Source organism: Physeter macrocephalus, chromosome 10, assembly GCF_002837175.3.
Source record: "Physeter macrocephalus isolate SW-GA chromosome 10, ASM283717v5, whole genome shotgun sequence".
Classification (NCBI taxonomy): Eukaryota; Metazoa; Chordata; class Mammalia; order Artiodactyla; family Physeteridae; genus Physeter; species Physeter macrocephalus.
The window spans coordinates 886,442-900,963 of record NC_041223.1 but is presented as its reverse complement, the minus strand read 5'-3'; the positions used below and the strand labels follow the sequence as shown (position 1 = coordinate 900,963).

General features: G+C 46.5%; 1 pseudogene; it reads right to left on the bottom strand.

Annotated features, from left to right (window-relative positions):
* Positions 1–5,489: 5,489 nt before the first annotated feature.
* LOC102980310 (uncharacterized) overlaps positions 5,490–14,522 on the bottom strand; it is a 15,403-nt pseudogene continuing 6,370 nt past the window's right edge.

Below are 14,522 nucleotides of genomic sequence, written 5' to 3'. Positions count from 1 at the left end.
TTTGTGTGCCTTTGCGCACATGTGACAGGATGGCCTCAGGACACTGCATCAAAGGGTGGGTGAAGTTTTAACTTCGAAACATCGGCCAAATTCCCCTCCGCAGAATGTCCCCCAGCCAAGTGTGAGAGTCGCCAGTGGCTTTTAACCAGAGTGGTCACTTGAGCAGTTCTGCATTTTAGACAGGTCGTGCAGGTGACCATGTGAGCACTGACTGGTCGGGGAGGACACCGAGGGACACGGGGAGAAGGTCCAGGCCCTGACTCAGTCCAGGCAGGAGGCTGGGAGGTAGAGGCCTGGGGGAGTGGAAGCTGGTGTGGTGACGGGTCTGGTGGGCAGGGTCTGACAACAGAAGAAGGTCAAGACCTTCACCGTGGGAGACAGATGGGCTAGTGATAATCTGATCAAGAAATAAATAGAGACGAGGCGCTTGTTGACGAACGTGTGGGTTAGACGTCCCCCCGGAGGGGCGCAGGCCCTGGGACGTGCGAGCTGGAGCTCAGCAAAGAGGCCGGCGCTGCAGATGCTGCTTTGGAAGATGCCAGGCTTCAGAGGGCAGCGCTCTCAGCTCCCCCATAGAGAGGGCGGAAGATCAAAACCTGGGGGACCCAGCAGTCAGTGGGTGGGAGGAGCTGGAACCAGGGAAGGGGACTGCAAAGGAACAACAGGAGAACAGACGGCCAAGTGCAGAGGAGGAAAGGAGCCGGCGGCGGACGGTCCCTCGGCCAAGTGAACGCAAAGAGACGCAGCAGTGTCCTTATTTGGGATCAAAGCATCACCTTTGGCCCCGTGCTGGAATGGAAAGCATCTCTGGGGGACTCCCTGAGAGGGTGCTGATGGGAGTCCTTTGAGGACCAACAACAGGCCGACCTCCAGGACTCACTTCATCCTGCCGCTTCGAGGGGCTACACCCACGGAGTTTGAAGATTCCGGGAACACAGCTGCGAATTCACTCCATCCACCAGCTCGGAAAGACAGACTCCAAATCTTTGGGTGGGTATCCCCCAGGATGCTGGGAAGCCAGCCTCTCTCCCCGCCAGGCCACTCCCCGTGGGAGGAGAGGACAGAGGATGTCTGTCAGCGGAAGTTACCTCCCACCCTTAGGGACACAGCGGTGGGGCCTGGTTCCACTGGGGACAAGTCAGCCTTTAAATTCTGCAGGGGCGAGCGCACTTGTGTCCTTGAAGTTCTTAGCAAACAGCAAAAGAGGAAGAGTACAATTCAATAGCATTTAACCACATACACCTTACCCATCGCAGAGCTTTGGAAACACTCTCTATAAAATAAGCCCTGGGTAAACTTGCCTCCTTGACTTTTCACCTCTGCATCCCTTCTGTGAATGGTGCCTTCCCACCTTTGACCCCGTTCTCTAGCCAGTCTGACGTGAGACCCTCCAGGCTTCCACTCACTCAAGAGGCTACAGAAAAATAATGTTTGATTTTTTTATCTAAGTTTATTAATTTTGCAACTCCCTATGTGACCTCAAAACTGATGCTAAATCAGAACATAGTGACATGACTCACCAATTCTCCGGAACCAGATCTCTAGAAATAAGTTTCATCAGACATCTAAATCCCTGGCAATGACATCACTTATTTTGCATAATTATTTCCCAAACGATCCTCCTTGGCAACGTTTATGTTGTTTATGCTAAGAATAAATTTTTCATGCCAGGTAAACAGTAAGAGTCCCAAACATTTTTTTTTCTCTTTCTTTATTTCCTTTTCTTCTTTTTAAAATTGAGGTATAGTTGATTTACAATATTATATGTTTTAGGTGTACAATAGAGTGATTCACAATTTTTAAACATTGTCCTCCATTTATAGTTAGTATAAAATATTGTTTCTATTTCCTTGCCGTACAATATATCCTTGTAGCTTATTTATTTTATACGTAGCAGTTTGTTTCTCTTAACCTCTATCCTTATCATGCCCCTCCCCTCTTCCCTCTCCCCACTAGTGACCATTAGTTTATTCTCTACATCTGTGAGTCTGCTTCTTTTCTGTTATATTCACTAGAGTGTTTTATTTTTCTGATTCCACATATAAGTGATATCATACAGTGTTTGCCTTTCTCCATCTGGCTTATTTCCCTCAGCATAATGCCCTCCAAGTCCATCCATGTTGCAGCAAATAACAAAATTTCATTCTTTATTTCTTGATTAATAAGCAGCGAGTGGTGTCATTGGCAAGTTTAAGATTTGTGCAGCCCCGGGACCAGGGATTCACCCAGACCTCTGTACCAGCAGTGTGACCGTGGGCAAGTTACACCACCTCTCAGATGTAAAGTAACAACTTGAGCTAATAGATTTATTTTGAGGATTTTATAAAATAATTTATATAAAACCGAAGTCACCAGGCATATAATAAGATTTTTCAGTTAACGGCACTGCTGTCATTATTATGTTTCATTACATTACATGGCATGTGGTGTAGTTATGGTGGAACATGGGATTTGAATGTGACTTTAGCAACCTCCAAATAAGCACATGCGGACAGCTGTAGGCCTGTGTAAATGAAGCCTAACCTCCCCTAGACAGGCATTTTCTGTGACTTCATCAACCACTAGAATTTCTCTTGTTAATACCATGCTGAGTCCTGTGTTTTTGTTCCCTTGCATGGGCCACATCCACAAGAAAATCTTCACCATTAATTCCTGTCAAATGGACCTCGTGGAAATGCAGGTCCGTGATAAAGACATAGGGAAGGAAACTGGGTAGTTCAGACATAAGTTGGGAATTTAATAGGCAGAAAAGAGGACTTGTTTTCTTTGCTCATTTCTTCTAATTAACATGTTAGAGACCTCCACCGGGTCCCCTAAAATTGTGAAATGAGGACTCAGTCATGTCCAGGACAAAGGCCAGGTGCAGCTGTGTCCTGCCCTTTGAGGAAGGGGCATCGGGCACCCCCTTCTTAACAGAATAACCTGAAGCATATCGTATGCACGCCAAGATAAGGCTATTATTTGGATCCCCTCTGTTTTAACCACTGTAATGTAAATGCTGGTCTGGGTCAACTTTACTTTTATCTTGTCACTGATCCTTGAGGTACGGAACAGTGTGAGAGACAAGACAGCCACCCCACTTTCCATCTTGTGTGACCCCAAAAGGTCTAGGACAGGGCAGCTCTGAGCCAGGTGACAGAGAAGCAAAGTATGAACATGGTTGGAAATACAATCACCTATCAACCCCCTATGGTAGGGAAAGGGATCGCCCTTCTCCTCGACTCTTTCCTTATCCCCCGGAGAGGAAGGAGCAGTCAGATTCCAGGACTCTTCATCTGGCATGTCCTCTCAGCAGGACCCCAATGGTTGAGATACTTGAGAAACCCAGGTCCTGTGTGTGGCTTTCTTTTCCATTCCATGGAACGCTTTCGGACATTCATCTCACTCTGGACCCCTTCCCTGTTTCCTCAACACTTTAAGCATGTTGGTCACACTCTGGTCTCCTGTAAAGTGTAACAAGTTGGAGGTCATAAAATCCTGAATGTTGGGTGTGGGGTGTAGGATCCACGGAGAGATGTCCTTTTAGGCGTTGGACGAGGGAACTCACTGCAGCCTCATGCCAACCAGAAAGCCCTGCGTTGGCTGACATCCATTCCACTGATGGAATAAAGTGGCATTTGTCTCCTCTTTTGTCATTTCTGTGGGTTTACAGCCCCCTCATCATTCTCAGAGCAGAAGAATTAGCAATACAGGACTTGAGCCTCCATCACTGAGGAGGTTCTGCCCACCTGCCAAGATCCAGCTCCAGGAACACTTGCTGCTTTTCTCAACAGGTATTTATTCCTTTCCTTTAAATTCTCACATTTGTACTTCCATGTCCCACTTAAGTGAGAATAGTTCATTCATTCATTCATCCATTCATTCACACACAAAAAAAATTGAGTATTTTCTGTGCTTCGAAGTCATGCATTCGCATCTCAGGTAGCACAAACCATTATTTACCCCGATTTATCCGCCAAGAGCACAGTTGTTATTTTGCAGCTAGAATTGGCACGGCTGGATGGTTTTTTCTCCATTTAAAATGAAAAAGGAAGTCTCAGAAACCTTGCAAAGTAAACACACGTGCTCAATATACCTCAAGTTCGAAATTACATTTATTATTGGAAACTGAGTGTCCTTTGAAATGACACAAAGCCACACTGCGGGAGTCTCAGAGGTGTGACGCAATGCCAGGCAATTTCCTGTCATGCCCTTGGGCCCACTGTCAAAGGCTTCAATGCAGAAGACATTCTAAAGCAGGCTACTGTCATTTTTTGTCAGTGACTGTACACAATAATGAATCATTCAGTAACATAAATAATTCTTTAAGTCTCTGTATAAATCCTCTGTCCCCCCAGATCCCTGAAGGATGATATAGCCTCTACCGCTGAGGACACTGATTAGACCTCCACTTACCCATCAATTACATTTCCAACAGCAATGAGCTCTCTCAGTCTCTGACTCAGAAACTTCCAGATGGCTCTCACAAGACGGCTCATCCCAACGAAGCAATGCACGCAGGCCAAGGGGACAGACAGGCTAGCGTGAGGCTCCAGGACAGGATGACCAGTGATGAGTCACCCGGAGACCCTCAGGGGGTAACTTGCAATCTCGTCCACTACAGGGCCTGATCTGGAGCAGATCTGGATGGACACCAGATTCATCATCAACCGAGTACCCACACACAAACCAAGTGCTATGAGGTTTTATATACACTAATATGTATAAAATGGATAACTAATAAGAATCTGCTGCATAAACAAATAAATAAAATAAAATTCAAAAAAAATTGAATATTTCTTACTTAGCCTTTTAACATTTACAATGAGAAGGCCCTTGTTCAACGCTCGACTTTTGAAAACCTAATCCTCCCATTAAAAACATCCAGCTTCCCGAGCATCTCTGGTCTCCAGTCCATGTGTTCATATGAACAGTTCATAGGACATACTCCCAACAATAACCCTGTGCAGCCTTTAAAGATTCATTTAAAATTTCTTTCAAAGATACAGAATCTCAGAAGAATAGTATTCATTTTAAACATCTAAATAACTTCAATCCATTGAAAACTCAAATATCAAATCTGATTAGGAAACACTGATCCTCTTCAACCTGTTTCTGAAAGGTCTTATTGAGTTGGCTGTAGGGTTCCATTGACGTGGAAATGCCCTCCCCTGGGGGCTACATGACCTTCTGAGGGGCAAAAATACAGTCATCCTTCAGCAAGGCAGTGATGAAACCTGCTGAAACCGCTCTGATGCAAAGATTGGAGGTGGACATTCATTTCCAAGTTCAAGCCAGCCCACTGTGTAGTATTAAACATACTGGTTTTTCAAATAGCTATTCTCAATCACCGCTCTCTGCACTTCTAGATTTTGGCTGGAATGGGAACTGACATTGCCAAGATGCTGAGAAAAGGGAAAAAGATATGTCTTTTCCTGGCCTAGTTAAAGACAGGAAGGTACAAAACCAGGCTGCAAGAATCTGTTTTCACAAACATCTCAAGAGCTTTATTCAGCATACAATGATAAGCTGTACATAATTAAATGTTGCTTTTATTGTCGATGCATTTCCCAAAGACTTTCCATCGCACCAGCATCCAAGGGCCAGCTTTCATCTTCTTTCACTATAGGCAAGAAGGACACGTGTTGGGTCACTGGCCGGACACCAGCATTGTAACCCCATCCCCACTGCTTCACAAAGAGAGAGTATTTGGAAACTAACTCATAAAATCAATCGAAAGCTTTGTTCCATAAACAGAAGGAAAAATACGATTCAATGATCTTAGACTTTATGAATCTTACTATTGTTATGTTTTTAAGATGCTCAAGTGAAGGACAGTCAAATCATTGCATTTGCTTCCATAAAATATTGTGCTGAGAGCAACATTAGGATGTTTCAACATAGACCTAAATAGAAAACTCCTGTCTTCTATGAGTTAGAGAAAAGAAAATAAGAGGGAACATGAAAATAAATAGCAATTACAAACATCGAAAAAAAGAAAAAAGAAATATTGATCTGCAGCTCCAAACTTTCAACCACTGTGGAAACTACAAAGATGGAGAGGGTCCACAGAGGGTGAAGCCTGGCTCTTTTCTCCTTCTATTTTATCCTAAATGTGAAATGTACAGTCTGGGAGGGGCATTTGATTTAAAACGTGCTTATTCTTCAAATGTAAACCTTGAGAAACTTCTTAGTCAACCACACCTTATTGTAAATTAATCTAATCAGATTTTCTTCCTATTTATCAATTTATGATACTGCTATGCTAAAAGTTTTAGAGGGCAAGAAACAGAGGCATACATCGATCCATAGGGCCCTTTGGAGGAGATGGATAAGAAGGTGTGTTGTTAGAATGAGGATTCCTACCTGAGCCCTGGAGGTGTGCTGCCATGCTTATCTCGTCTTGCTGATGCACCGTGTGCAGACTTCATTCCCAAATTCATCTCATGGTCCCAGATGGCTGCTGGCATCCAGAGAACATGTCAGCGTAGTTGGCAGGAAGAAGAACAGAGAAGTCAGATCCCTTCTTTAAGCAGACTTTCCAGAAGTTGGCACCATGCTTGCAGGTGTGTCTCATCCATCCGAACCTAGCACGACAGCCAAGAGCTACAAAAGCAGCTGAGAACCATCACCTTTGCTCTTGGCAGACACTTGGCCTCTGTGTGAACTTCCAGTGCTGCTGTAACAAATGACCACGGACCAGGCGGCTTCAGACAACGCGTATTCATTCTTGTATCATTCTGGAGGTTGGAAGTCTACAATCAGAAGTACTGGACCAAAAGTATGCCCTCCCTCCTGGACTGTGGGAAACCCACTTCCTTCCTCTTCTAACTTCTCGGGCTGCTCGGCTCCAGCCCCTCCCCCTCCCCGCGTCCAGCAGCCCAGTGGTCACCCCCCTTCTGCTTCCGTGCCATCAAACATCCCTCTTAAGGACACCGCAGGGGCATTTAGGGCCCATGTGGACAATCCAGGATAATCTCCATCTCAAGACCCTTAATTCAATTACCTGCAAAGTCTCTTTGCCAAATCAGGGAACAGTCACAGGTTCTAAGGGATTTGAATCTGCACATCTTTGGGGCTGTACTTAGCCTATCACATCTGACAAAACTATCTGGGGACTATATTCCCAAGGAACAGAAGGCATGAACACTACAGGACTAGGGGCGTTGGCCACAGAGAGGAAGGCGGGCCAGGCCAGGGTCCCTGAATTTCCTTCTAGAGGGAGAGACTTAAGTATGAAGGTCCTGGTGGGTGAGTGAGGGGAATGGAAATGGATCAACATAAAGTTTGACTGATTCCCTGTATTTTCTTGAAGGCAAGCCTGTGTCCTACCATCTGCCACGTCTTTTCCAAAAGGCCACTGATAAAGATTGATGTTTCATGCATGTCTCTGAAGCAGCCCGAATCAGAACAACTCTGCCTGGGCCTCTGGTTCTTCAAAGTGCAGCGAGAGAGACATTTCAGGCCAACGGGAGGCAGCCGCCAGCCAGGCTCTGCTGTCCTTTCATCCCCATCCATCCCAGCAGGTCCTGCTGAGCGAGCTCCTCCGCGGCCAGGCATCCCCGAGCATGGCCCCCTCCTCCTGGGAGGTGGAGGCTCCAGAGAACGTGTGCAACAGCCAGAGGCAAGTTCAGTGGGAACAAACATTGGAACACTTCACAGAGAGAACATGTTCTATCCACTTTCCTCCCGTGGGGCAGAGACGCTGGGTCTTTGGCATCAATCAGCCAGTCATGCTCCATTAGAATCTTTAAAGCCAGTTACAACTTCTAACTTCCTGAGGCAGAGACAGCTCAGGTTCTCCCTGTTCCTTCCTAGAAAAAAGTAGGGAGCAATCAGCCCAGAGAGTGGAGAGCGAGATTCGGCTACAGCCGTCACGGTCAGTCTCCTGGGAAAGGACGCAGAGGTGACGTATGTCCACTGTGATCCCACCTGCTTTTCAAGAAGAGAAGCATGATCACCTGCTAAGTGTCTAGAGCCTTAGGCCTCACGTGGCGGATCTGATGGAAGCCTTGCTACAAAAAGAGAGTATTTTTTTCCAGCTTTATTGAGGTATAAGTGAGAAATAAAACCACGAGATATTTAAAGTGTACAATGTGGTGATCTGATATATGTACACATGTCACAAAAGAAGCTAATCCTACTTTGTAAAATGAACATTTCCATTGCTCATCACCACTAAAACCCAGTGCTGTCAGAAACGTCACTGATGCCACTAGAAAGGACGTGATCTGGGGTTTTCTAGACACTCATCCACTTGTGACTTCCTGGCCTCACGTCCCACTGCGTGGCCAGCACCGCGTGGGCCCGAGGACACACAGGGACAGACAGACGTGACCCCCGCCGAGCAACGCATCACAGGGCCGAAGCCGCTGGGAAGGAGGACACAGCAGGTGCTAAGGGACGCGAATTCGGTTCCCAAAACTAGTCAGACGATGCCTGCTCATAACACTGTGACTCATCCGAGTTCTGACTCGGCTGTGACTCAGGGCACCACCGAGATAAACACAGAACAGAGCTGTCATTCATTAATGATCTGATTTCAGACCTTAACACAGTTTCAACATGTTTCGCTTCCAAGGGATGTGAATTCTTGGACTGGGAGTGGCCCTGTGGCTGAGTCCCCACGCGGTCCCTCGGCGCCTCCTGCCCATTCTCCTCCCACACCAGCTCTTCTCGGCCTTTGGGTTTCTGAGCCTGCAAAGCAACGACTGCGCATGCAGACTAAACCCACCTCCAGCTCACTGATCTCTGTGTAAGCGTCGTGCCTTCAAAACGAGCAGCCCTCAGGCTACTGCCTGTCCGGCCAAGTCACCCCGACAGCAAATAACCCTTTCGAAACACCCCTGACTTACCTGCATGCCACAAAGCCTTTCACAACAAGTGTTTTCACTCCCAATAACGTTCTTGTATAGCATGTGTGTTTCTATAATTTTCTTTTGACTAGAGGGTACAGAACAACATAAGAATACAAATCCCATGATTGCAGTAAAGCATACCTTACCTATTCAAAAGGTACACAAATAAATTTTGTAAAAAAGAAACACTTTTTGTTTGTTTTTCTGGTCTACTCTGGTCTACAAACTCCAGACACATGAATGACAGAGGCTTATGTTCTTTGAAGGCCTAACATCCAGCCCAGCACAGAGCAGCTGCTTCTTGAGTGTGGGCTGCTTCTTGCTCTGGGAAGATGGGCCAAGGTCAGTGCCATCAGAGTCACACGGGGCTAGTTCCATTCTTCCTTCCAAGGTTCCAACTGAGGATCTGGGAGCCTCATTCTGAATCAGATAAACTTTCCTGATATTTGATTATTTCCTGTGTTATTTGTTTCATCCAAGACACAAAAACAGCTGCCTGAATTAAAGCATCCTTCACCACACTGCCTTTAAAAGCAAAAGCATCCTGGGATTGGGTATTTCCAGGATCGTGCAGGAGATGCACAGGACAGAGCTTGCTTCTGAGGGGGACGGGCGGGCACAGGTGCAGGAGAGATGCTCCCTTTACAGCCTGTGGAACATTGGAAACCATGTCCCATATCCGAACATTAACTGTTCGAAATGAGCACAGTTAAGCGCACCAATATTAAGTCTATTGTAAGTAAGTAATAGGTGTATTGTCCATAAAATGGGAAAACGAAGTATAGACCATCCCACACTCATCCTTTCTTACCTTTGTAATTGGCGAGTACACCTGTGTGCACCCCAGCCAGTTTCTGCCGACTGTCCCCCAGATCAAGCAGTTCGGCCCTGAAGGAAACAGAAATTGCGTGTCTCAGCCTCCAGGTCACCACAAACACCACGTGTCAGGCCAGCACCCAGCACTTGCGGGGGCGCGATTCCTAGGGGGGCGAAGAGGGGCCAGGCCCTGAGGGAAGGAGGAGCCCGCTGTGCACCCCGTGCGCACAGCCACGGAGACAGGCCACGCCGAGCCGGACACACGGGGCTGGGGCCGCCCTCCTCGGGCTGAGGGTGGGGAAGAGGCCCCGACAGTGGGAGCCGCGGTGGGAGCCGTGAGCCGCGTGCCATTTCCAGGCTAGGAAAAGCTTTAGAGACCAGTTTACAATTATTGTAAAATTTAGGAGAATTAGATGCAGAAAGACTAGGTAATAGTTCTACCAGTCAGGGCCGCCATTTTGATACCAGGCTTTGTGATGCTAGCGTGGTGCGTGGGTGTACGTGTGTGTCTGTACGTTCATACGTCTGTGCACGCACGTGTCTGCACACACGTACCTGCATCATCACGCTGCCGTGCGTGATCTGTGATTGGACACACCCCCAGCTCCCGCCCCTCCTCTGGTGCTGAGGGACATCCAGGTGACATCAGGTGGCAGATGGAGGGCTGCCTCCCGTGCTCCAGCTTTTGGAGGGAGCCACCTCATGACCCAGATGTGGGCAGTGCACGTGGACACGTGGACTTTGGTAATAGGAATTCTCACAGAGAGCACCGGCTTTCTGGGACCAGAAAGCACGGACTCCTGTTTCCTCCCAGCAGCTTCATGCGGCTCTTCACCTTGACAGCCCCGGAGGTGACTCACCTTTTCCAGAGGCTGGATGAGATCCTTCCGTTTTCAAGATGTTAGTTTCCGCCTCTGGACAGCACTGTTTATTTGATTCAAACCGTGCAAAAGCTGGGTGACGTTTAAACAGCTTCTTCTCACGATTCTCAGATTACTGGGCTGTGACAGAAAAAAGAAAAGAAAATGGGTAAGAGAAGAGCCAAAGACACCGATTAAGTGACAATACAAAAGAATGGCAATGCTGCTAATTTTATCAAACTGGAAGCTGGGGTACTTCATTCACATAATCACAGCTATTTCCTCCAATACCTAAAGTAGAAAACAAATACAACCGAATTGGGAGATCGGGATTGACATATATACACTAATATGTATAAAATGGATAACTAATAAGAACCTGCTGTATAAAAAATAAAATAAAATTCTAAAAATCCAAACAACAAAAAAAATCAAATACAACTGAAAGACCAGTGGTGGGATGGGTTTGGATTTTGCAGGCCAAATGAGGATGTGCCTCTAACTACTAGCCTAATAGACTCTGCTGAGTTCCAAAACAATCACAAGAACAGCTAATTCACCACAATCGGCTGTATCCCCTTGAATTCCGAGGAGCGGGTACCAGAGGCGGGCGGTGGACTCGGGTCTGAGGGCCGTGCGCTGACGAGACAGCCCCTGGGGGTGTCCTTACCCTTGGGGCCCATGTTCTCCCACCCCCCCCGGTTGCTGTCCAGCCCCCAGAGGCCATGCGCGCGGGTCCCTGGCCTCTATCCTCAGTCCCGTCCTCTCCCCACTCCCTGTTCCTCCTACAAAACCTGGTGGGTTCCCATGACCTCAGCCTCACTTATGTTCTTCCAGATTCAGAGGTCCAGACCCAGACTCTCTTCTGAGCCCCGTGTTTCCAGGCACAAACTAAATGTCCTTAACCAGAGTTTCCTGGTGCTTGGGATTCACCTCAGAAAGAGAACACTGTTTCCATCTCCCCCAAAGCCCCCTCGCATCTTCTGGGACAGGTTCAGCAGCAGGAGTCTCTCAGGGGGAAGCTCTGACCCCAAAGAGCCTCTGACCCCGACGACCTGTGACCTCGTCCTCCGAGCTCCCCCAAGAGGGTCCCTCGTCCCTCTCGCAGATAACTCCTCCACACTGTTAACGCTTTCCACGGACTATACACTGAACCCTCACAGCAATCTAAGGACTGAGTGTTATTATTCAAATTTTATAGATAAGAAAACTGAAGTTTCAAGACGTTAGCCCAATGACGGAGACCACACAGCTGGGGAGATATAAAACCATTGCCAAGGGCAGATCTGTCTCCCCACAAAGCTCAGACTCTTGAACCAAAGGAATTGCAACCTAGTGTGTGAACCACATGTCACAAACTAGCACTTCAAGAAGAGCCTTGGTCAGCGTCCCAGGTGCCAGGTGACCATGAGTCATGGAGAGCATCTACAGGTGAGTGTGAGTAATAAGGGCGTCTACAGGTAAAGAGCGGGGGTCAGAAGCTGGTGATGGTATTATAATCCTGACTTTTCATGATCTCACATTTTCAAGTCTGCCCCACCCACACTAGAACCAGAATTTACTTATCAGTCTAAAACAGATCTCATTCAAAGTAGATCTGCTGTCTTCTGATTCTTTACACCTGGAATGGCTGTTCACTGGCCGGCAGGTGAAACCCGGCTTTCTTAGGAAGCATTTAGGGATCTGCCACCAGCCAGCACGTCCACCTTTGTCTTCAGTGGTACCACTTGGGGGGCACATCCACCAGGATCTCTCTCTCTCTGTGTCTTCCATGTGCTATCTCTTCTCTCCAGAGTTCCTATCCTGTCCCCCAGGCTTATTCACCTATTACCACTTTCTTATCCCTGGAAACTCAGTTCACAGCTAATTCCTCTGGGGCACATCTGCCTGGTCCCAGAGACTGGGGAGAGGGCCTTTCTCGCACTCACTGCCAGGAACGGTGTCCTGGGAATTCTTAGCCGTGTCATGTGTTGGGGTGACCGCTGAAGACTGAGTGCAGCAAGAATGGTGCTGAGAGTATTTGGACTTTGGGGGCAAATGTTTAGATGAGGTGGTGGAAGAAAATGCAGAAGTAAGGAAGATGTCCCATCAGTAGGAAACCTGTGACCTGTGCCCCTCACTCACCCCTTGCCTTCCCACTGGTCCTGTGGGTGGCCTGATACTGGGGGTCCCAGGTCCCCATGTCCTGCGTCACCCTCTCACCAGCAGTGGCACCTCTCCTGGGACCAGGTCTGATTTTGAAAGCTCTAAGCCGGCTCTGATACCATATGATATCACTTATATGTGGAATCTAAAGTATGACACAAATGAACTTATCTACGAAGCAGAAACAAAATCATGGACCTAGAGAACAGACTAGTGTTTGCCATGAGGGAGGGGCCTGGGAGGGATGGAGTGGGAGGTTGGGGTCAGCAGATGTAAGCTTCTATATATGGAATGGATAAACAACAAGGTCCTTCTATAGAGTACAGGGAACTATAGTCAATATCCTATGATAAACCATAATGAAAAAGAATATTTAAAAAAAGAATAACTGAATCACTTTGCTGTACAGCAGAAATTAGCACATTGTAAATCGACTATACTTCAATTAAAAAAATATTGATTAAGAAAAAGAGCCCAACTCTGACTGCTTCCTTTGTTCCACTCAGTTTCATTATGTATTTTTCCTAAATCCTTGCTGTTCGGGCTGGGGGTGGGGATTGAAAGCATGAATTCATGTTGTCATCTTGATTACAGCTCCTTGACCCTTCACAACCTTTCACTACCCTATTTAAGCCATTTACCCCCAAACGCCTGAATTAAAGTGGCGCTATCCTCAGTCTCCAGAGACCACCTGATGCTCCAAGGCATCGTCTGCCAGGAGTAGGGCTGGTTGCAGCCTCCCAGCTGGAGTGTATACACAACTCTTTCAGATGTAGACAGCCATACAAATTGTGAAATTTTTTGTTCTAGTTCTGTAAAAAATGTCAGTGGTAGTTTGATAGGGATTGCACTGAATCTGTAGATTGCTTTGGGTAGTAGAGTCATTTTCACAATGTTGATTCTTCCAATCCAAGAACATGGTATTTTTATGGAAACACAAAAGACCCCAAATAGCCAAAGCAATCTTGAGAATGAAAGATGGAGCTGGAGGAATCAGGCTCCCTGACTTCAGACTATACTACAAAGCTACAGTAATCAAGACAGTATGGTACTGGCACAAAAACAGAAATATAGATCAATGGAACAGGATAGAAAGCCCAGAGATAAACCCACACACATATGGTCACCTTATCTTTGATAAAGGAGGGAAGGATATACAGTGGAGAAAAGACAGCCTCTTCAATAAGTGGTGCTGGGAAAACTGGACAGCTACATGTAAAAGTATGAAATTAGAACAATCCCTAACACCACACACAAGAATAAACTCAAAATGGGTTAAAGACCTAAATGTAAGGCCAGACACTATCAAACTCTTAGAGGAAAACATAGGCAGAACACTCTATGGCATAAATCACAGCAGGATCCTGTTGGACCCATCTCCTAGAGAAATGCAAATAAAAACAAAAAAAAACAAATGGGACCTAATGAAACTTAAAAGCTTTTGCACAGCAAAGGATACCATAAACAAGACCAAAAGACAACCCTCAGAATGGGAGAAAATATTTGCAAACGAAGCAACTGACAAAGGACTAATATCCAAAATTTATAAGCAACTCTTGCAGCTCAATAACAAAAAAACAAACAACCCAATCCAAAAATGGGCAGAAGAACTAAATAGACATTTCTCCAAAGAAGATATACAGATCGCCAACAAACACATGAAAGAATGCTCAACATCATTAATCATTAGAGAAATGCAAATCAAAACGACAATGAGATATCATCTCACACCGGTCAGATTGGCCATCATCAAAAACTCTAGAAACAATAAATGCTGGAGAGGGTGTGGAGAAAAGGGAACCCTCTTGCACTGCTGGTGGGAATAATGTAAATTGATACAGCCACTATGGAGAACAGTATGGAG